Below are 22,717 nucleotides of genomic sequence, written 5' to 3' on the forward strand. Positions count from 1 at the left end.
TCAGGAAAGTATAATTATAAACATATATGTACCTAACAACATAGCACCAAAAATAAGGAGAAAATGGTAGAAACAGAAAAAGAAATAGATAATTCAGCAGTAAGTTTCAGTAACAGAACAACTAGGTAGAAGATCTACAAGAAAAGAGAAGACCTGAACAACGCTATAAATAACCACTTGAAAAAAACAAACAAAAAAAAACAAACAAAAAAATAACCACTTGATCTATTAAACATCTACAAAACATCCACACAACTGCAGAATACACATTATTCTCAAATGCACATGGAACATTCTCCAGAATAGACTAGATGCTAAGAAATGAAACAAGTCTCAACAAACTTAAGAGAATTGAAATCATATAAAGTATGTTCTCCCATGATGAAATTATAAATCAATAACAGAATGAAATTTGGGAAATTCACAAATATGTGCATATTAAACAACAAACTCCTAAATAACCAATGGGTCAAAGAAGAAATCACAAAAAGAATTAGTATTTTGAATGAAAATCTAAACAACATATAAAACAATATATAACTCAATTCCAGTGAACATAGGATTTGAATAGACATTTCTCCAAAGAAATACAAATGGTCAATCAGCATATGAAAAGTTGTTCAACACAGAAACACTAGGCAAAAACACGAGATACAAGAAACAAATGACCCTTGAACAACATGGGCTGGAACTGTGTGGGTCCACTTACAGGTGGATTTTTTTTCAATAGTAAAAACTGCAGTACTACACAATCTGTGCATATGCGGAACCTCGGATAGGAGGAACTGCATGTATGGAAGGCTGACTATAAGTTACATGTGGATTTTCCACTGTGAGGAGGATGAGCGCCCCCAACCCCCTGTGTTGTTCAAGAGTCAACTGTACTTAACATCTACTGGGATGGCTATTATAAAAGATAGAAAATAAGTGAGAATGGAGTTAAATTAACATCCTCATAAATTTCTTGGTGAGAATGTAAAATGCTGCAGTTACTTTAGCAGTTTGTCAATTACTCAAAACATTAAATGTAGAGTTGCCATATTACAAAGCAACTGCAATGCTAAGTAGATACCTAAGGGAATGAAAATATGTCCACACAAAACCTGAAATGTCCTTCAACATTATGCCAGCATCAAACTGCCCAATCTGTGTAGGCATAACCCATAAACATATAAGCAAAAATTAGAGATAAAATAAAATACCACATGGAGATTAGTCTTACCATTGAAATATTTTCATCCACTAGGACATGTAAGCTTTCCAGTGATACCATGAAGTCAAAAGATCCCGTAATACAGCTGGGCTAAATAATGATCTAGCAGAGAAGTAGCAGAGGCAAGACTGTAAAGAACAGTCACTGAAGAACCTCCAAAACAGAAAAGTACATTTGACCACAGGTGGTGAAAAATCTTAGCAGGACCACATCTATAATACAAAGGGATTGCTGAGCCAACAACTAGACATTTATTTTTAGTAACAGGTAGGAAAATATGACAATTCAGTACCAATACAAGGCAGTAAAAAAGACAAAATTTTCTTAATGGTGGAAAAAGCCTAAGACCTACCAAATATATTTCAATCACCTTGGTGACTATGGTTTAGATTAATGCTATTCAATAAGTAACGACAGCAGTCAGAAACAATGACCACTCACCATGATAAAATTCTGGGACACATTTGTTGATCACATGATTAAATTAACATTGGCAGTATACCAAATCACGGATCTATGGTTTCACAATACAGCAAGTAACAGGCCCTCCAGAACCACTCAGTCCATGGTGGGCAGATCCTAATACCTAACGTTTTGCTAATTAATAAAATTACAGGCAGTCAACTGGAGGAGCAAAGAAAGGCTAAATGGTTAACAATATTAGAATACCCCAATCTAAATAGCAACACTGAACTAAAAGTAAACAATGAAAAGTTCTCCATGTAAAGCACTATAACGTACTGAGCAACCTAGGTGACAATACTAAAGCACACCCCCTAAACAAGTTTTGCCATGACAAAAAAAGCAAAAATTTTTGAAACCAAGTGAGACGCAGCTCAAAGTACTGTTTAACAAACAATAGTGGTTACTAGAGAACACCAGCAAAATTAAACCACCACTCATCACTGCATTATACATATGCATGCTAGATAATTTTTAAAATAATTTGGAAAACAAAGCACAATTATAACCAATAATACATTAACACATACTATGCTTTTTGGTATCCATATCAGATTATCACAGAGCATGTGCTTACTAGGGCAATGTTATGTTTGACAAAAGTCAGCTGAAGTTACTGCAACAATAGTACAATAAAAGTATATCAAATAACAACACTTGGAAATTTCGGAATAGCACAGTAAGTCTTTAACAATACACTCCCTCAGGCATTTTTTTATATATGGAGTAATGTACTCCAGTGAGGTCAACTGGTTTTAGGAGAAACACGGTCCTTGTTATCTGATATAAAGACATCATCCATGTGTTTTTAATTTGCTAGTGAAATTTTTAAATTGCTAGTGATAAACCAGGACAAAGCTAATAAGTAGGAATATCGAATTAAACCAATTATACATCAGCACTACACTATACTGCACACAAACACCAACGTCAAATTTTATAAGCCAGAGCCTGTAACTGGGCAAAATCAAGAAATGAAACAAACACCCTTGAAATTCCTCAAATATACTTTTGGCTCACTGCACAGTCATCAGTTTACTGTACTCTCAATCAGAACCATACTTGTGATGCAAGCAATGCAATATCACTCAAAAGGGCGACACGTTGTGGACTAATGCGGTACTAGAGTCTTGGGGGGGAAAAAACTTCGTGTCCACAAGGTGGCAACAAACCTTGAAATATTTCCTGACAAGGGGCACAAAACCCTCCATAAATTTGGAGGCAAGACACCTAAAATTAAAGAAAAACAGCCACTGTAATATACGTAATAATTACACTGACCTACTTTAAAAAGGTCACACACCTCAGTGAATGTGGAGATAAAGTTAATGATATTACAAGCAAATAAACAGCTTTTATCAACACTAAATTATTTTTTGCTCTTTAGTACTATTAGACTGTGATGTTAATGGAAGTTTTCATTCACAAACTTCCATTTCTAGAAGAGACTGAAGAGACCAAATTTCTGTGAGAATGATGAACCTAACATATCCAAAAGGCATCATATTATGAGTAAATTGAGTAACAGTTTCCGTTATGTTTCCTCTTTGTCCACTAAACTATGCAAAATCTGGATGAACTTTTCTTGGAGTTTTTATGAGTGAAAACCTCGTTCCTATCATGTTATGGAGGATCTACAGTAATTGGCAAGACTACTACTTTACATATCGCATGATCAAATTGATCTATAAACAAGAAAATCAGACTATAGATGATATACATGCGATATATAACCTACAATAGTTGACAATCTCAATGTCCTCAAAAACCTTACAACATTATTGTTGTCTTACCATCACTGGAGCATTTACATTTAGAGTAATAATCCCTGAAGGGAAATATGCAACCAATACCACTAATACAAGCTGTGGAAAATTTCCACAATCATTGCTAATTGTTCTCAGAAATGCACAAACTTTGGAGGTATACTGTAAATGGTTGAATAAGACACTAAATGTACCAGTAAATAGCCTTATTAATACCTTTAACAACCAAAAAACACAATTATTGGGGCTTAAAACCCTGTTACTCTTTAAAAGTATTTAAATGTCTAACAATAAAAGACACTCAACAACAACCCTGAAATATATTAGTGACTCAAAATGGAGGAACCAGATTGTAATGTTACTGGAAAATTGGGGAGGCATTTCTGATCTGTAGTGATTTCACAAAGGGTGCTGCCCTGTGGACAAATGAGGTACAACATAAAAGCTAACATAGTGGTTATCTTGTATCCACAAGATGGCGCCAAATTCCTACCAATCTCAATATTTGATTATGTAGCAGAGGTATTAAACTGCACTGCTGATGACACTAATTTCCTACATTCACATGAACATCAAACCGTCTAAATTCCCAAAGGGTAATGATGCATGTACCAATTGGCTACAAGTTCGGATTAGCTCCAACTTCTCTACAGTTCAGTTACAAATGTGAAAACACCCATTACAACCTATGAAAACGCCACACTATTACCGCAGATTTAATAGGCAGTGGAATGAGGCTTCCCTGCTGGCACAGTGGTTAAGAGTCCGCCTGCTGATGCAGAGGACACGGGTTCGTGCCCCCGTCCGGGAGGATCCCACATGCCGCGGAGCGGCTGGGCCCGTGAGCCATGGCCGCTGGGCCTGCGCGTCCGGAGCCTGTGCTCCGCAACGTGAAAGGCCACAACAGTGAGAGGCCTGCGTACCGGGGGAAAAAATAGGCAGTGGAATTAATAATGAAACAATGGCCGTAAAATATTGGAGCCCAGAGAATGACGCATATATTTACGACTAAATTTACCTACGTATACTTTTTGGCCTGTCAAGAACCAAACTTAGAATGCAAGCTCGTCACCTGTTAAATAGCAGTGTGGGTAAATTTAGTACAGAGCATCACCTAACTCTGAGACAGTACCAAATCTAACATTTAGAAGTATGCCCGGATAAACACATGCTATCAGTGCATTAGAGAGTGGTATTGTAAAATTATTTGCAAATGATAATGGTGATAAATCAAATACGTTCATGAAACGTTCAGCATAAAGGATCAAGAGCAGACATACAATTTAATTAAAAATGTTTCACCACCAAATGCCTTTATTACTGACTTGCTGGTTTCCAACGCTGCAAGCAGTGCATTACTAAGAGTAATTTTCTTAAAATTCATCTAATAGCTTATAAAAGACAACACTGTAAAGACAAATGAAATATACGTAAGATCCACGGTAATCGGTCTTCTGTCCAAAACACAAAAACACAGCACCGAATTCGTCAAGGCTCGTGAAAGATATGATTGGCAGTGGGATCCTACTTAACATTGCCAAATATTCAGACAAAATTGACTCCCTAAAAAAGTAAATAGGCACCTAAGGATACCTAGCAAACTTTCTTTTTTAAAAAGCCTTATTGTATTGGTATAGAATCAAGGGATCCTAATGAAATGCAACTGGAAGAGACCCTGAGACGTTGACTTGTAATGTCACCTCTGCAGAGGCAAAGCAGAGTGGACAATTGGGGAACTCCATTGCAAGCCTCTGGCAGCATAAACAAAAAGTAGGTGACTGACGTTTTAGGTATATGACAGTAGTAATGCTACTTAATGTAAAGACACAAATATGGAAAAGTATAGTTATCCAGGTTTGCAGTATTATCTGCCATAAAGTGATGACAAGACTAAACTTCCCATAGAAAACTGACCCAATAGCAAATGGCTACATTATTGCACTACAAATTCCAATTAGTGGCTCAATATTTCAAAGACGGATGCCAAACCTGTGACTTTATTGGACAACTTGATTGCATTGCCTGTTTGCACGAGATGGAAGCAACCCAGGTAAATTAATATTGCACCTAAAAAACAGTGACCGGTTTATCATACACGTAAGCATGAATATATAGTTACTAGAAATAAAGGACCTTAAGATACAATGAGTTTTTCAATAAGCAGCAAAATTTTACTAAAATTTTTACTAAGTCTAAACTTTGGAACACAGTGCTCTGCACCAGAGATTTCCAAAGGATAAGTCATGCAATTACATTTGATTTTCTTGCTAATTTGTCCATAGAGAAACCAAAATTGGAAGTTCATTACAACCATATCATAGGAAGATTTGCTGAGCTTAAGCTGCCAATTGGGTGTTACATTCCATCTGAAGAATCAATTAAACTAGAAACATAGAGTAGCACCATGTCTAAGACGTTTATCCTGTCTCAGGACAGCCAATTCTCCAGCAGTGGCTGTCTACAATGCAACAAAGCATCTACAGGAGCATACTTAGGAGACAGACAACTAGAAGAGGAGTTAGGCACTTACATGCTTTCAAAGAACCAAATATTTTAAAAGGCATTTCTTGAAAAACTAAGAAAGCTCACCTGCACTACCAATGTAGGGAATTGTCCGAATAACCTTAACTTAATGAAAATTCAAGTAACATGTCCTAGGCAGTAGAATGCTTGAAAGGAATAGTAATGTCTACTAATAGTATTAACAGAGATTATCTGGGAAAATACAACCCAGCCCATCAGGGGATATTTGAGGACCACGAAGTCCCAGAACCGCAGGTGGCTAGGACAAAAAGTGCTAGCAGTATACAACAGCTTCTTGTCCACTTACAAGAAAACTGCCCTTAAAGCCAATGAGTGGAGAATCTATTGCAAACATGATTCCCAAAGAGCAAGGGGACACTATGAGTGACAAAAGTATATTAGAATATTTTCAGATAGCAAGTTTGTTGAAGATAGGCACTATTACTAACTAGGCATTAAAGAATTTCACCACCTAAAAGATTGTTGCATATTTACTGACAGCGATGGCAAACTCCCATCTGAAGTTTTGCTTCCTAGTTCACTTTCAGGGACACTTTGACCAATGCTGTCATTAGGCAATTCTGATTTCTTCTTAGTACTGGGGGTGCATGATGCGAGGCACTTCACAATATGCTAAGAGGTTCTAGAAAAGGGCCTTTGTATGGATGGGGTCTAGGACAAACTATGAGACCTACATTTCTACTTCACACACTCCAGTGCAACGTAGAGAGGGAGCAGCAAAGGTGAACTAACCTTAACTTCCAACGATGAGAGATCTTTTGTGCCGCTGCATGGGACTCCTTCAAATCAATAAAACAGCCAAGCAGGGAAGTATATTCATGAGTCCCACCCATACTCCAAGGACACATTAAAAAGTATTTATTCCCCCCTTCTTGTGGAAAGCATGCCCAGTTTGTAGTTCCCACATGTATAAAACCATATGCTTTTCACTTAAAAATGCCAATTTTTTTGTGCTGGAATCTGAAACTGATGATTCAGAAGCTGGTTTTATTCCCATCTCTGCCAGTATGTCACTTTTAAAGGTTGAAATAAACAAAATCTTTCTTTTCTTGACTGCTCTTAATATGCGTTTGAGATGTGAACCAGAAAGTGCAAAGGAAGCTCAGAAACTAAGCACCGAAAGCAACTCATCCAAAGGATGAGTAACTCAATACAGGGTAATAAATGCAAAGTGCACTGGCCATTCTGGCAGTGATCAAAGATTGCCTATATCAATGTAGGCATCACAAAGCTCTATGGGCTAAGTATACCACAAACAAAAGGCATCAGGCTCATTTCTCCTCCCGATGAAAGCAGGGGTAATCTTTGTTCTCTTCATCGCAAACCTGCTCCAGATTATTCTTGAGGTCAATACCCGCAACCATCCTTCTGGTTAAAAACCATCTCAGTAAGAGTGGCATGGACATATATACACTACCAAACGTAAAATAGATAGCTAAGTGGGAAGCAGCCGCATAGCACAGGGAGATCAGCTTGGTGCTTTGTGACCACCTAGAGAGGTGGGATAGGGAGGGTGGGAGGGAGGGAGACGCAAGAGGGAAGAGATATGGGAACATACGTATATGTATAACTGATTCACTTTGTTATAAAGCAGAAACTAACACACCATTGTAAAGCAATTATACTCCAATAAAGATGTTAAAAATAAATAAACAAACAAACAAAACACCATCTCACTACATCCTTGAACACGTGCTCTGGTCCTAACATAAGGTATGGGATTTCTTAAATCTTTTATTTTGGAGTCTCATCTAAGACCTCCTAACTCTAGAACACATGCTGAACTACTGCACTTAGTTAAAAGGCTGTAAGGGCAGTGAGTTCCTAAGATGAACACCAAGAGTTCATCATAGCAGCATCTGTCTGGACAGCCTTCTGGTCCTGATAAGCAGAAGCCAGTAAAAAGTACAGCTAAGCCAAAGACATCCCATCCCAAAGGACAGCTGGAATTTCAGCAATACTATGATTGGAGACCCCTCAGGGGACCCAGAACCTTGTCTACCATGGTGTACTATTCCTTGGGGAACAAATGTTGCATGTTCTTCCTATTGTCCTACAGAGGAACTCTCATCTTTGAAGAATACTGGCGTCCTGTATTAAGTGAACATAGTTCCAGCAGCAACTAAAACTTCTCAATAGGTTAACTTCTCTTAACCTTATCCTCAAGTGTAAAACATGCAAACTAGGAAGTGCTTCAAGTCAAATTACTGAATCAGATGGCCTACAATCTAATGTCTGTAGTTATGTATGTTGCTCAATTATCCTGTACTTACCGGACAGGAAGGTTCTTTGAGGCACGTCGAAATCCACAGAAAATCTTTAAGATCTTAACACACTTGATTATCCATCGTAGTTCCGCCATCCTTCTCCCATTAACCCCCAAATTGAACAGTGATAAATACTCAGGAAACACTGGTAGGACACAGGCTGGCCCATCAATCCCACAGGTATGAGAAGCCAGGGAAAGAGTGGAGAGGATTCTTGGATGTAATAATAAAGGCATCTCAAGTTGGAACTTTCTATATAAAGACGATGGTCCCTGGACTCCATTTTCAACATATTGAGCAGCTTGGGAGTGAGAGAGAGAAGAGGCAAAAGAATAATTTTTTTCAAAGTCACTGCTAATAACTACGGTGCCTGCTTGATAGGGTTGTGTAATAGAGCTGCAGCCATCCCCGACTGAGGGCACTTGATAGGTGACAAAATCCTGTGTCCCCTGATTCCTACAGGATATGCATCCTTCCCTCCATGCTGCCCCAAATAGCTCCTCTGCTGCTCATCAGCTTGACACCACATCCCCATTCCACAGGAAACCATCCCTTCCCTGCTGCTTTCGTGGCCTAAATGACAGCCACAAGTGGTCCCTCTCCCAGTGCTTGAGCTTACCCAGAGCATAAACAATCGCTGGGCTCCAAAACACACAGAACCAGGATGGGCATTAAGGGGGCAGAGGTTAGGCTGAGCCCTGCCAAGGAGATGGGGTGATGTGAAGATAGCTGCTGTGATCACATGTCTTCTTGGACTGATGTTTGATTTCTTCAAAGCACTATGAAGTCTTTCTTCTTTGAAACCGATTCCAGATGGATCTTCCATCCCTTCCCTTCTTCCCTTCTTGCCCCAAGCCCTCAGGCCCTCAGCCCTACCTATCTCCCTTACCTAATAACTCTCAAACAGAACTCCTAATAGCATCAACCTGTATGACAGGAAATGCTGACTATCCCACACCTTACTCCCTACTTCCCTCTTAAGCCAAGACTCTCAAATCCCTTAAATACCAAAAGCAAAAGTACTAGAAGGGCTCATGCAGTTTCCTTGAGTTTTCAATCTATCCTGGGCCAGACAAGCCACCCACACCCAACCCACGGATCTCAGTGTTCACACACAGAAACTTATAGGGCCTAATCAGGCAATTAGTCTATTCAGCTCTAATACCCTATAGAATATGGATTTGTATTCTCTCTCTTAACCACACACCCCTTTCCTTGAGGCTCGGGAGCGGCACTGTCCACCCCAGGACAGCTCTGGTATTAGCAGTGGCCCCAAAGAACTCAATCTCAAACATCTTCTGAGATGCACCAGTTCTTCTGATGCAGCAGCAGGTTGTCAACCATGGCAAAGTCTAATAATGCCAAGTGAGTCTTCATCCTACCACCCTGCTCCTTGGACCTAAAGGCACTTCCCAGATTCTGCCTCAAGCTATGTTACAGTTTGGTGTGAGGGGACATTAGGCATCCAACAGCAGGGTAAGTGTAAGTGATTACAGTTCCTGATATTTGGCATTCCTTAGGGGCCAGGGTAAAATAAGTGACTTCCTAGACAGACGAACTCATAGGCACTGTGAAATGAGAGCTCACTAGTGATATGGTACAAGGCTAAAGATTAATGGGGGGAAAACTACAAAGGACTCCCTAAATTGCCCTGCCCACCCTCTTAGTAGGTCAGTTCAAAATTCCTCCTTTTGTGAACACTCATTTACTTAACAGTCAAGCTGCTACCAAACTAGCTCAGTCACCTGGGGTTAAAGCCTCAAAGGCAGAAGCAGGGAGGTAAGGCACAGAGAATAAGCTAGAGTCTAAAAACAGAAGCCTTCAACAAGTAAGCCCACCACACACAACTACCATTTTAAAGGTAAAAGGAGAAGTCTTAAAATGAGACAAATGAAAGACACCAAGAGGCACCAAGGGGCACATAACTCATTCTTCAGTGACTCCACAAAGCCCCTCACTTGTCTGGCTCAACATGGACCCCAAAAAGCCAGCACACCACTCTAGCTGAACCACTGATGCTCCCGAGCTCCCAGGAGACAATGATGCCAAAAGACCACGATCCCTACACCCCATACCCCATTTATATTCCAAAAGAAGGATAAATGACCCCACACTCACCCCCATCTGCTTTGCTGAGAATTTTATGAGGATTTATTTATTGTATAAGCCTGCCAGCTTTCCCAGCCAGGTGGTTAAACTCTGAATATGAAGGGCTGGAGAAGGTGGAGGTGAGAAGGATGATTTAAAAAAAAAGAGAGAGAGAGTATTAGACTCAGATAAATGAAAGGGGGCAAGAAGGAATAACTGCACATGCCAGGGGAAGGAGAGTGAAACAGCAATCGATGAGGGGCCTTGATGTAGTGGCTAAGAGTGTAGACCCTGCAGTATGATCACCTGGGTACAAATCCCTGCTTTGCAAATGACTTGCTGTGTGACCCTTGACAGGTCATCTAGACTGTGTAAGCTGTAATTACCCCACCTGTAAAATCTGGATAAGACTACTCACAGAACCTAAAGGAAAGGGTTGCTGTATTAAATGCTTTAATACATGAACAGTGTCTAACACACAGGAATTACTCAATAAATGTTAGTTGCTTCTGAATCTGGGCTCCAGCGATCTGGGTCTATCAGTCACTTTGCTTCGCTGTTTCAGCCCTGACACAGGGATGCTATTCTCACTAGGGCCATGTGGCCAGGTAAGAAACTGTGCCTGGTCTAAGGACTTACGCACATTACAACTGAAATGACTCACACGTATGTGAATTAAGTATATTTAACTTCAACCTGAAAAAACTTGTGAGCTAGAAATTCAGAAACTTCAAGGCCAAGTCAAGGCTGAAGGCCAATAAATAGAAAGAAAGCTTCTCAATCCCAAAGGAGTCCCTGGAAAAGGAGTAAAGCCTGACTTTCAAAAGGGCTGTAGTTAACAGTGGAGATGCAGGTCTGACACCCAAAGCCCACCCTCCTCCTACCCTGTCGAAGCAGGTCTCTGTCAGGGCAGTGAGCACTAGTAGCCCCAACAACTGCCACAGAAGTGTCTTTGAAGAACAGACGGTGATCAATTCTCCCTCTGTGCACGACCGTTTTCTTTCCTATTAAAAAAGAAAACTTATTGAGAAAAAACCGCCCTGTTGGGGAAGGCTAACTGCACTTCAGTTGAATGAAGGTTTAACTGCTGAGAAACCACATGTATCCCTTAGACAAATATATAAGTGCATACGGGTCATCTGTTCCCAAGCAAATATGGGGAAATTTTCACAGGTGTGAAGGTTAGCCATGCTTCTCTTCCTTTGAGAAATGTGAGTTAACTGAATCCCAAACAATTCAAAGCTTTCCTTGGAATGTAAAATGCCACAAACAGCAGAGCCTTCAAATTCAAACTGTAACTTAAAAAGCATTCTGATCTTGTTAAAATTATTTTCTCTCCAATTCACACTCTGATTATCTGTACAATGTACATGATATGTACACCAATTATAATTTACTTATCAGAGGATGTGGGGAAGAGCATATCTGCAAGGCCCATGGTAGGTAATAATCAATAGGAACACAGACAGATATTCAGTTTAGGCACAGCAAAGCTCTGTTTTTAATGGATTTTCTTTAAAACCAACCAATTGGACTATGCATTATAGTTTATAAATTATTCTGTAGTTTAAAGGAATAAAACTTCCCCCCTCTGACAGAAAGACAGCCCTTGTCCCAACAACATGAAAGATAATGAGATGGAATGATCGCTCACCTGACTTAACTCAGCAATCCTCCGTGGACGAGATGGAAAGTCAAATGGAGGATGAAGACCTGAAGATTGAGGAGCCTGAATTTCCAAGGTTGAACCTGGACAGAAACATCTGGGGTAAAACAGTTGACTTGATAGCAGGTTGGCTCCCAGGAATCTCTCTATCCTGGTAGCCAGATAAAGGAACCAAAAGGCAGATCTCTACTTGGGAAATCAACTGAGTAATTTGGAACAAGTCTCATTCTAAAGTGCTTCTTCAGGGTGGCGGGGGAGGGATAAATTGGGAGATTGGGATTGACATATACACGCTACTATATATAAAATAGAGAACTAATAAGGACCTACTGTACAGCACAGGGAACTCTACTCAATACTCTTGTAATGGCCTATACGGAAAAAGAATCTAAAAAAGAGTGGATATATGCATATGTATAATTGATTCACTTTGCTGTACACCTGAAACTAACACAACATTGTAAATCAACTATACTCCAATAAAAATTTTTTTTAAAATGCTTCTTCCATGGAGTGTGGTTAAATCACGAAAACATGTGTATAATAAAAGTTGTTAGGATGGAGACATCACAAGAGGAAATACCAGAGAGGTCAAGGGTAATTAAGAAAGTCCAAAGATGACACTGTAGTATCCTGGGGCAATTAAGAGATTAGGCTCTTCCATCATAAGACAGGGGTTCAAAAAGGGAGTCTACAATTTACTGTCTGGCCATGCTTGGATGAGTTTTGAACTTCTCTTGGTTTGATAACCTGTCTTTGAAATGTAATAAAAATGATACTAACACCAGAGTTGGTGAGATTATTATATCAAGTAGAAGCAATTAGAACAATTCTAGGTTTGGCTATCTCTAAAATGAACCAAACTTGGGAGGAAATGGCCTTTATTAAAAGGTCTTTTCTGTATGGTTCAATTGTGTGTTTGAAAACCAGATGTGGAGATAAGGGTCCTATCCAGGTGTTCTATTAGAAAGGTACCCCGGTTAATCCTAACACACCTATCCTATATACTCTAATGATTGCCTCTACTTTGCTGGTCCAGCATTTAAACTTAAAAAAAAGGGCAAATCTTAAAGAGTTCCTGATCTTCCTAGGAGCACAGTTACCCCTGGACATTGAAAAGGACCTCAATTTACCTCCAACTAGAGCATCATTGATAAAAAGATAATGAGAGAGAACCTACAGAGCAGAGACTCTGGGGATGAACTGCTTGAATTGCTCTGTGACATTTCGGGAGCAAGGTTACTGAGTTTAACTGACCTCAATTACGGCAGCTGAAGAAAACAAGGGATAATATTAGAATTTACTTCCTGACCATTAAAACTGAGTCAAAGCACACATAGAACAGTGTGTAGGGCTTCCCTGGTGGCGCAGTGGTTGAGAGTCTGCCTGCCGATACAGGGGACGTGGGTTCGTGCCCCGGTCCGGGAAGATACCACATGCTGTGGAGTGGCTAGGCCCGTGAGCCATGGCTGCTGAGCCTGTGCGTCCGGAGCCTGTGCTCCACAACGGGAGAGGCCACAACAGTGAGAGGCCGGAGTACTACAAAAAAAAAAAAAAAAGTGAAAGAACAGTGTGTAACACTTACTATGTGCTCAGTTAATGTGAACTATTGTTATCAAAAGACTATTATAAAAGAAAAAGGATATTGTATAAAACCGACTGCTGTCTGTAATAGAACAAATAGATATGATTAAGAGGTATTTAAATGAGAAGGAATAGTTGTATTTGGTAGAAAGTGCTAGGAAAACAGATTAAAAGGTTAAAATAATATTTCAACCATTAAAAGTGTTATCAACTAGTGAAAGTGAAAGGAACAGAGGCATCTCATAACATAGAACTGAAAGAGGAAGGTAAAGGATGGTGGATGACAGCAGGGCACAGAATGAGTATGTCTGTCAGAGGTGAGACAATAAATTAAGTGTGAAGGGATGTAGGGATGTATGGACAACATTTGCTTATTGAATGTGGGTCTAATTACTTTACACTTAACTGTCTTCACATCAGCTAATCAAGAGGTGCAAAACAAACAAAAAATAATCGCGTCTCTAACAAGTTTATAATAAAAGAAATTATCAGGGACATACGTACACAAAGATGTTTCTGTAAGTATGTTAACTGTACTGATATGTTCAAATTTTATTTTTAAAAATACTTAAAATAATTCTAATGTCTAAAAAAGAGGGAGATGTTATACCAAAAAATCACGGTCCAAATGAGATTAGTGTGTATTCATATTTAAAGACAGGAAAATGTTTTCGTTAATTTAAGAGCCATCTAAAAATGTTATCAGTATACATACATATACTAAAAAGAAATGTACCAAAAATCTGAGTGGTTCTGAATATTCTTCTTTTAATTGTGCTATGCTTTTTTACTTCAATTTTTTACAATTAATACCTATGCCTTTTATAATTTTTTAATACATTGTATAATGGGGGAAAGAAAATGATTCTTTGAGTGATAGATACATAGATTTGAACTTATTCCTCCCTAAAGAAATTGACTAAAAGTCCTCAGAAAATATGAAGAGAATAAGGAGAAAAGGAAAGTAAAGAGCAAATGTTCAGGAAATAGACAGCAATTCTACACAAAATACTGACCTATATTAAAAATTATAGCTAAAAGAAAAATACATTTTAAATCACATAAAACTATTTACCCAATTAGTATTACTGTTCAATTTTAATCAAGGAAAATAGACATTGATGCCAAAGGTATCTCAACTAAAATTGGAAAATATTTTGTTAATTTTTGGATAGCCTGTGCTGATATTAATATAGATGCCTCATAATTTCAGCAGACCAAAGTTTTATCTTAATACTACAGAGCCAATTTCAAGATTTTTATTGCAAGAGTTAAATAATTCTCTACTGTACAGTTTACTATGAGCAATTTAATTAGCTTAATAAAATGTAGAAACAATTAACCCAAAACATTACATGCATGTTGTAGAGCAGGGCTATCCACTAGACAATAAACAAAATGTGTTTTATAAACAAAGTGTATATATAAACAAATATATACCAATATATGTTGTATAAAAACAAAATGTGTCATATAAACAAACTGAATGCATAAATAAAGTGTGATACATACATACACACACAATGAAATATCATTTGGCCATAAAAAAAAAGCAATGAAGTTCTGGTACATGCAACACTGATAAACCTTGAAGATATGCTAAGTAAAATAAACCATACACGAAAGGACAAATATTATACTGTTCCAATTATATGAGGTACCCATAATAGGAAAATTCACAGAGACCAAAATTATATTTAGAGGTTACCAGGGGTTAAGGAGAGAGGGAATGTGACAAATGTACCATAGTAACTGACATAAAATGTTAATATAGGGGACCCTGAGTGGGGCATATATGAGAACTCTTTGTAAATTTGTGTACACCAAAAACTGTTCTAAAAACAAAAAGTTTATTTAAAAAAAAATAACCGAATGATGACATCCACATCCCTCCAAATTTTACTCTATAAATAGGTCACCACACATTTTGATCTTTCCATGTACTAAAAATTAGACTTATTACAAATTCAATAAAGGAAATTGAATCAAGTTTATAATAACCTTGTTGAGGCCCCTGATGTGCAAGGAAAATTTGGGGATAACCTGTTTTGTGATATTGTGCTAAAATACAGGTTAAACAATCCACAGCCTTGTATTTTGAAGAAAATTAATTAAGCAACTATAAAAATGGTTAAGTAAAACATTTCTAGATGGGCAACTGAGAAGAACTTTAATAAAAATTGTTCATATTTCTCCAACTTTTGCAAAGATACCATCATATAGAAATCATATAAAAATACTCACACAAGGAAATATGGATCATGTTTTCACTTCATTATTTGTGAAAGGAACAAAAGGCTTTAAAGTAATCTGTTAAATAAATTATATTATGCATAAATTAATTTCAAACTAACAGCCAAATATTCTGATGTATAGTCCAGAGTCACATGTTAAGTGCCAAAATTGATAATTTTTAGAACATAAAATTGAATGACTTGTGTATGACAAGGGGTCCTGTTTAAGGCATGCAAAGACACAAGGCAAGACAGAGGACTCTGAATATGGCTGTCATGAAACATCCCATAAATATTACTTTGATAAGACTATCTCAACCAAGAACACAAGCAATGTGCAGCAAATAGGCATGCAAGGAAGCACAGATCATGAAATATTACTTTTTCTGCTTTAGCTCTTCTATTATGCTATGTGTATGCTGATTAAAATCACCCTGTATATTAATTTTAACATGTAAAATTTCCTGTTATAAAGCCCATGTATATATATATACATCATACATCTTTACGGTACACCTGGCAGGAAAAAAAAGTATAAAAGCAGCTGGGAAAAACAAAAACCCTGTGTAGAACTGACACAAAATAGAATAATGAAAAAAATTCAGATGGAGACTACTCTAGTAAATTGTTAAAGTGGGAAAGTCAAGAGCCATGATGAATAGTTATTGACACAAATATTATGTAGAACCAAGAAATTTAGAGTATATGGAATGGTGTCAAATAAATGAATCTAAGTATGGACAGGCAGCAAGTGGGCACAGCAAATAGTAACATCTTACACAATCAAAATAATTCCATACTGTCACAGAAAAGACAGTTAATGGACTCACACACCAATGAGTCCAGAAGCAGACCCAAATAAATTATGAAATTTAGTATTTGACAAGATGTAATTTTAAATGAGTGAGGAAAAGATGAATTTTCAATAAATAGTACTGGGCAATTGGCTAGCCTTTTAAAATAGAATGTGAGATCATTATATGACTACTGACATCAAAATAAGATCTAAATGGAACAATGATTTTGATTAAATTATAAAAATACTAAAAAGTTCAACTTGTAGGGCTGCTCATGTGATGTTTTTTCCCTCTGGCCTAACCATGTGGTACTTATATTCACAGATTTCCTAAAATTGAATCATCCTTGCATGGCTGGCAGGAACACTACTTGCTTATATACTAGTCATGAATTTGCTTCTGGATCCTTCTCACCAAGTTTATATTTAGGTTATTTGCTTATACACTTGACCCTTGAACACCGCTAGGGTTAGGGGTGCTGACCCCCCCACGCAGTCAAAACTCCACACACAACTTTACAGTCAGCCCTCCATACCTGGGGTTCCACATCCAAGGATTCAACCAACTCGGGATGCTGTAGTATAGAACATATTTATTGAACAACTGAATACTCGTATATAAGTGGGCCCTGGCAGTTCAAACCCCTGTTGTTCAAGGATCAACTGTATATCACTGTCAGAGACTGGTCCACAGATCTATTTTTATCAGGCTATTGTTTCTACAATATGCTGACTTTATAACAAGAGTATCAACTTATATATGCAGAGACTATCTCTGAAAAATTACACATGAAATTAGTAACAGTACTTATATCTGGGAAGAAGGAAGATTGAGGATTAGAAACCAGGGGTGGAAAGGCAACTTTTAACTATATCCACTTTAGTACAAACTAAACTATTTACTATTTGCATGTATCATTGTTTTTTGAAAAAAACTATTATAATCTGTGAGTGACAGTAAAACTGGAACATTTTCAAAGGGCAATCTAGCAACCTAATGAATCAAATTATTAAATGTGCATATTCTCTTTACTCAAATCATACAAAATTACTAGTGCAAGTACCTCAGAACAAGTGTACAAGATACAGAAAAATATAAATGACATGTAACACACTGTTTGCATTTAGGGGATGACACATATGGTATTGTAGACATATTGGTATTATATTCATACCAATGTTTATTCAACATTTAATGAGCACCTACTAAGTGCCAGGCAGTTTTAAGAGATGGAATCACAGCATTCTAAAAGGATAAAAATGCTTGGTCTACAAAGACACAAACCCTGTATATATCAGCAAAGAGCTTACGTATCAGCAGCAACAACCAAATTGCCACTAGGCTGCCAATCAAGCAGGGGTTATAGGGAAATACACCAATGCAAGATGGCAGGCCACCTTATGATATTCAACCTAACCTGAGTTGAAAGTGTTAATGCCCAGCAGACTCCTATAAATTCTACAATATACCTTTGAGTTCCATGACTTCGGTAGAAATTCATTGGTGTTAAAGATGTTCATACAACCTGTTGGAAGTAGATATGTCTACGCCCTACATTACAATGTAATTTCAGACCCAGGGTGCAATGCTTGTATAATATGATATGCCAACTATTCAATCCCAGGTACTGACAGACATCATGTAATCTCTCAACTAGAAAATAATAGAGCTGAAAGTATCAAACTACCAATTATAGATCAGTCACTAAAGTTACTATAAGATATACTGACCCCTTGAGCTTGATCACAATATTTGGTCTAACATCAGAGGGAACATTCTGCGTCAAAGGAACCCCCCAAGCAGAACTTAAGCCAGACACTTAACACTACTTCAACAGATTTTTAAGTTTCTACAAAGTGAAAAAAAACTGTAAATTATGCCAGGGTACCAAGGTATCATGATTCCAAGAGAAAGGAATGGGTGATGATCAACAACGTGAAATTAAAAAATGACAAAATTTATCTAGAGACATCATGAAAAAGGCTGCATTTATGACTGACATGATTCCTGACCCAGAATTACAAAAATTTTAGCAAGAACACCTAATGGACAAAAGCAGGTCCCTTGGAACCTCTAATAATTGGAATTTAAGCCCCTTGGTGGCAATATATTGATATATATGGTGGCTAAGTCCACTGTAAAAATACCAAAAGTCCTTCAGAGAACAAGATCTACCAATGTTAGCTTGGTTACTTGGCCCCAAATATGGGTTCTGCCTTAGGGTACAGCTTTGGTGATAAAATTCCCCTGAAGTCCAATGTTGCAAAGTCCTCCTCCTCTCCCCTCCTATCACCTCTACTGTTAGGTAACCTTCCTTCCTACGTACCTCGTACTTAACTCTATTATACTTCCCCTAGCTTATTGATCTCCCAGAGAAAACCTAGAACCTACTGTATGTATAAATTATGTACAGTACCCATGCATGGTACAGGAGGCATTTAATGTATACAAGTTGAATAAAAAGCTTATCAAGAGGAAAAATGAGTGAACATAGCCTTTTTTTTAAAAAAAGAAAACCTCTTATTAAAACATAGTTTATCCTCAAGTCCATTCTCTAGTAGGTCTGTCTTTATCCCCGTCTTGCCCCTAGGTTCTTCATGACCTTTTTCTTTTTTTCTTAGATTCCATATATATGTGTTAGCATACGGTATTTGTCTTTCTCTTTCTGACTTACTTCACTCTGTATGACACAGGGGGAAGGGTAAGCTGTGACAGAGTGAGAGAGTGGCATGGACATATATACACTTCCAAGCGTAAGATAGCTAGTGGGAAGCAGCCGCATAGCACAGGGAGATCAGCTCGGTGCTTTCTGACCACCTAGAGGTGTGGGATAGGGAGGGTGGGATGGAGGGAGACACAAGAGGGAAGAGATATGGGAACATATGTATATGTATAACTGATTCACTTTGTTATAAAGCAGAAACTAACACACCATTGTAAAGCAATTATACTCCAATAAAGATGTAAAAAAAGATTTAAAAAAACAAAAAAAACACATAGTTTAAAGACTAGCATGTAAAAGAAATCAACAGATCAGCGAACACAATATACCTTAGAAATATACACAATATATAAAACATTACAGTAAAAATTAAAGGTGTATCTTGTCACCAGAACCTTCCAAACCTATCAATTCTGCTACCTTCCCCCTCTCTATATAAAAAATTATATATAGAAAATTCTTGTTCTCATCCCTGGATACACCTGCCCCATTCTCCCAACACCTACAGGTAACCACTTTTATATAATCTGTTATTTTTTTTAACATAAGTGAACATTGTCCATTTCACTTTTTCACTTAACAATATATCACTGCAGAGACTGCTTCCTCATGTGTTTTTACAGCAACCTAGTATTCCACACTCATGGGCTCCTGGGTTGTTTCCAATCTTTTACTATTATAAAACTGTCTGCAATGTTACATATGCAATTTGTTTCACATGTGCAGATACACAGGATCACTGGATCAAAAAATAAAGGCAATTATAGTTTTGATAAATATCTCCAAAGTGCCCTCCATAAGTATTATACTATTTTGTACTCTAACAAACATTCTATAAATGCCAGTTTTCCCATAGTCCTTCCAGCAAAGTTCTCAAGTATTAACTTTCTCTGTAGTTTTGTTTTGCATTTCTTATGAGCTTGAGCGTTCTTTCATAGGTTTAAGTGTTGTTTTTCTGTGAACTGTCTCTGTTCATGCCCACTGCTCATTTTAAACTGTGGTCTTTTGATTTTATTTAGAATCTTTTTATACATTAATGGAGATTAGCACTAAGTAATACATGTTGCATATATTTTCCAATTTCTCATTTTCTTTTGACTTCATTTAGTGTTTTTGACATGAAGTATTTTATTATGTTAGCTGCGCTTATGAATCATTTTATGGCTTCTATGTTTGAAAACACAGAAAGATAAAGATGTGTTTACAAATCAGTGAGCAAAGAATGGATTAACAAATAGAATAACCAAACAACTGGGAGAGAGAAAAAAGTAAATCCTTTCCACTTAAAAAAAAAAATTAATTAAGGATTGCAAGATTTTGACAGAATAAGAAAATATACATAAATATACTGATTTAGCCTTGAGATTTAGAATTCCTTTCTAACAGTAAATCCAAACATTTTTTAATACATTAAACTCGATTAAATTTTATATCATGACATTTATCAATCTTCCATATTAAGAATTTTGCTTTTGGTATTAGGAAAAGCACTGATATCCTTAATGTTTTAAGCACTCTTTAAAAAGAAACATTTTAATGTTGTTTTAGAAGTGCTTTCCATTGTAATAAGCCTCTCTTCCCTTGGCTCCTAAGTGAAACTTCTCTGCAGTAGTAGTCTTCTGAGTCTACTACTGTTAATTCCCAACCTAGCCTAGGAAAGAGCCAGTCAGTATGACAGGCTGACAATTTACATGCACTCAAGTTTTAAATATGCATAACGAAGTGAGAGATAGAACTGGATCTCTAAGGATTCATGGAAAAGCATAAACTATGAGTAAGCAGAAGTGTAGAGAAGGATATAAAAGGTCAAAAGAAAGAGCAAAACAATCAGAGGTAAGGTAATGATAGAGCAGAAATGCAGAACAGGGGAAATCCCTGGTGGTCCAGTGGTCAGGACTCCACGCTTTCACTGCCAAAGGCCTGGGTTTGATCCCTAGTTGGGGAACTAAGATCCCACAAGCCACCAAAAAAAAAAAAAAAGAGCAGAACATGGCCCATAAATAGAAACAAACCCATAAAGGGTTTCTCCTGATGCCTCCATTTCCTGGTGGCCTTCTAGTTACCATGCCAGAGAGGCACAGCCACTCACCTGTTCCTTTGGTGGGTTTCCAGTAAAATTCTTACCTCCCTTACTGCTCACGATCCCTTATAACCTTGCAAATTATCATCCCCTCATTGGATCTATCATTTGCGCTCCTCATAACAAAAAACTTTACAAAACTAGAGATAAAATATAAAAATGTATAATATAAATTTGGTCTTTGTCCTCTGTTGGAAGCACAGATCTCTAAAATGCGTGAGTGATGGAGTGTTCTTTTGTTATTTACAAGAAGTCCATTTTGAGCACACCTGAGTTTATGCTAACGAGGTGACTCAAGATGGGCTTAGTTGCCAGAAAGACCAAGCATATAAGTAGAAGATTGGAACTTTCAGCCCTATCCTCTAGACTTTCAGAGAGGAGGGGCTGGAGACTGAACTTAACCAACTGACCAATGATAAGACCCCAATAAAACTCTAGAAACCCAGAGCTCAAGGAGCTTCCTGGTTGGTGAACACTTTGATGTGCCAGGAAGGTGACATATCCTGAGTCCAAGGGGTGAGGGAATGGAAGCTCCTTATCCAGGGTCCTCCCAGACTTTGTCCTATGTATCTTTTTCATTTGGCTGCTCCTGAGTTGTATCCTTTATAATAAAACTGTAATTGTAAGTATAGCACTTTCAGGGAGTTCTAGAAATTATTCTAGCAAATTAACAAACCCAAGATGGTCACAGGAATCCCTGAATTTAGCTGATTGGTCAGTATAGGTTGCCCTAAGATTTACTAAAGGGAAGGCAGTCTTCAGGAAGATGTTGCCCTTAACTTGTGGGATCTGGTATTAACTTGGGGTAGTTAGCATCAGAAATGAATTGAAGCCAGGTGGTGTCAGAGACCTGGTGTCATAGCAGTATCAATCTCTCACTGTCAACCTACCAACTTTTTATTTTTTCCAACATAGTATATTTTCATTAAGAAAAAAAATCAAACCAAAACACCCCATAAGAAATAATAATTACTTATGTAAACCTGTCTCAAAAGATAACCAATGTGAACATTTTGGTGTCTTAATAGACTTCCATATTTTTACTTTTGATGCAGGAAAATACATCAAAGGGGTTACAGCAATTTCTTCAGTTTCTGATAAGGGAGAAAAATAGTATTACCTGAATCGAATTATGCCCAGATAGCACAATCAATCTGCTTTTAAATCTTCTCAAATGGAGAGGCCTGTTACTTTAAACTAACTTTCAGTTTTTTAATTAAATTCATGTGAAACCATAGAACAAAACTTTAATATTCCCTTGGACTTCTTTCTTAAAGAATGGTTCCTTGAAGGT

At 37.6% G+C, this 22,717-nt stretch overlaps 1 protein-coding gene across 15 annotated transcripts in view; it reads right to left on the reverse strand.

The window, feature by feature from the left end:
* Positions 1–22,717, reverse strand: part of LOC307180014 (uncharacterized protein) — a 63,493-nt gene that overhangs the window by 12,787 nt on the left and 27,989 nt on the right. For 13 of the 15 annotated variants that reach the window (XR_013825639.1, XR_013825640.1, XR_013825641.1 and 10 more), the window contains exons 5-6: positions 11,995–12,089; positions 1,223–11,344 (exon numbers count right to left, since the gene is read on the reverse strand). The gene's annotated coding sequence lies outside the window, so the exon portion shown is untranslated. The remainder of the gene's footprint in view (positions 1–1,222; positions 11,345–11,994; positions 12,090–22,717) is intronic. The other 2 variants (XR_013825647.1, XR_013825648.1) reach the window with 2 other exon arrangements.

This window comes from Stenella coeruleoalba (genome assembly GCF_951394435.1).
Source record: "Stenella coeruleoalba genome assembly, chromosome: X".
NCBI classification, from domain to species: domain Eukaryota; kingdom Metazoa; phylum Chordata; class Mammalia; order Artiodactyla; family Delphinidae; genus Stenella; species Stenella coeruleoalba.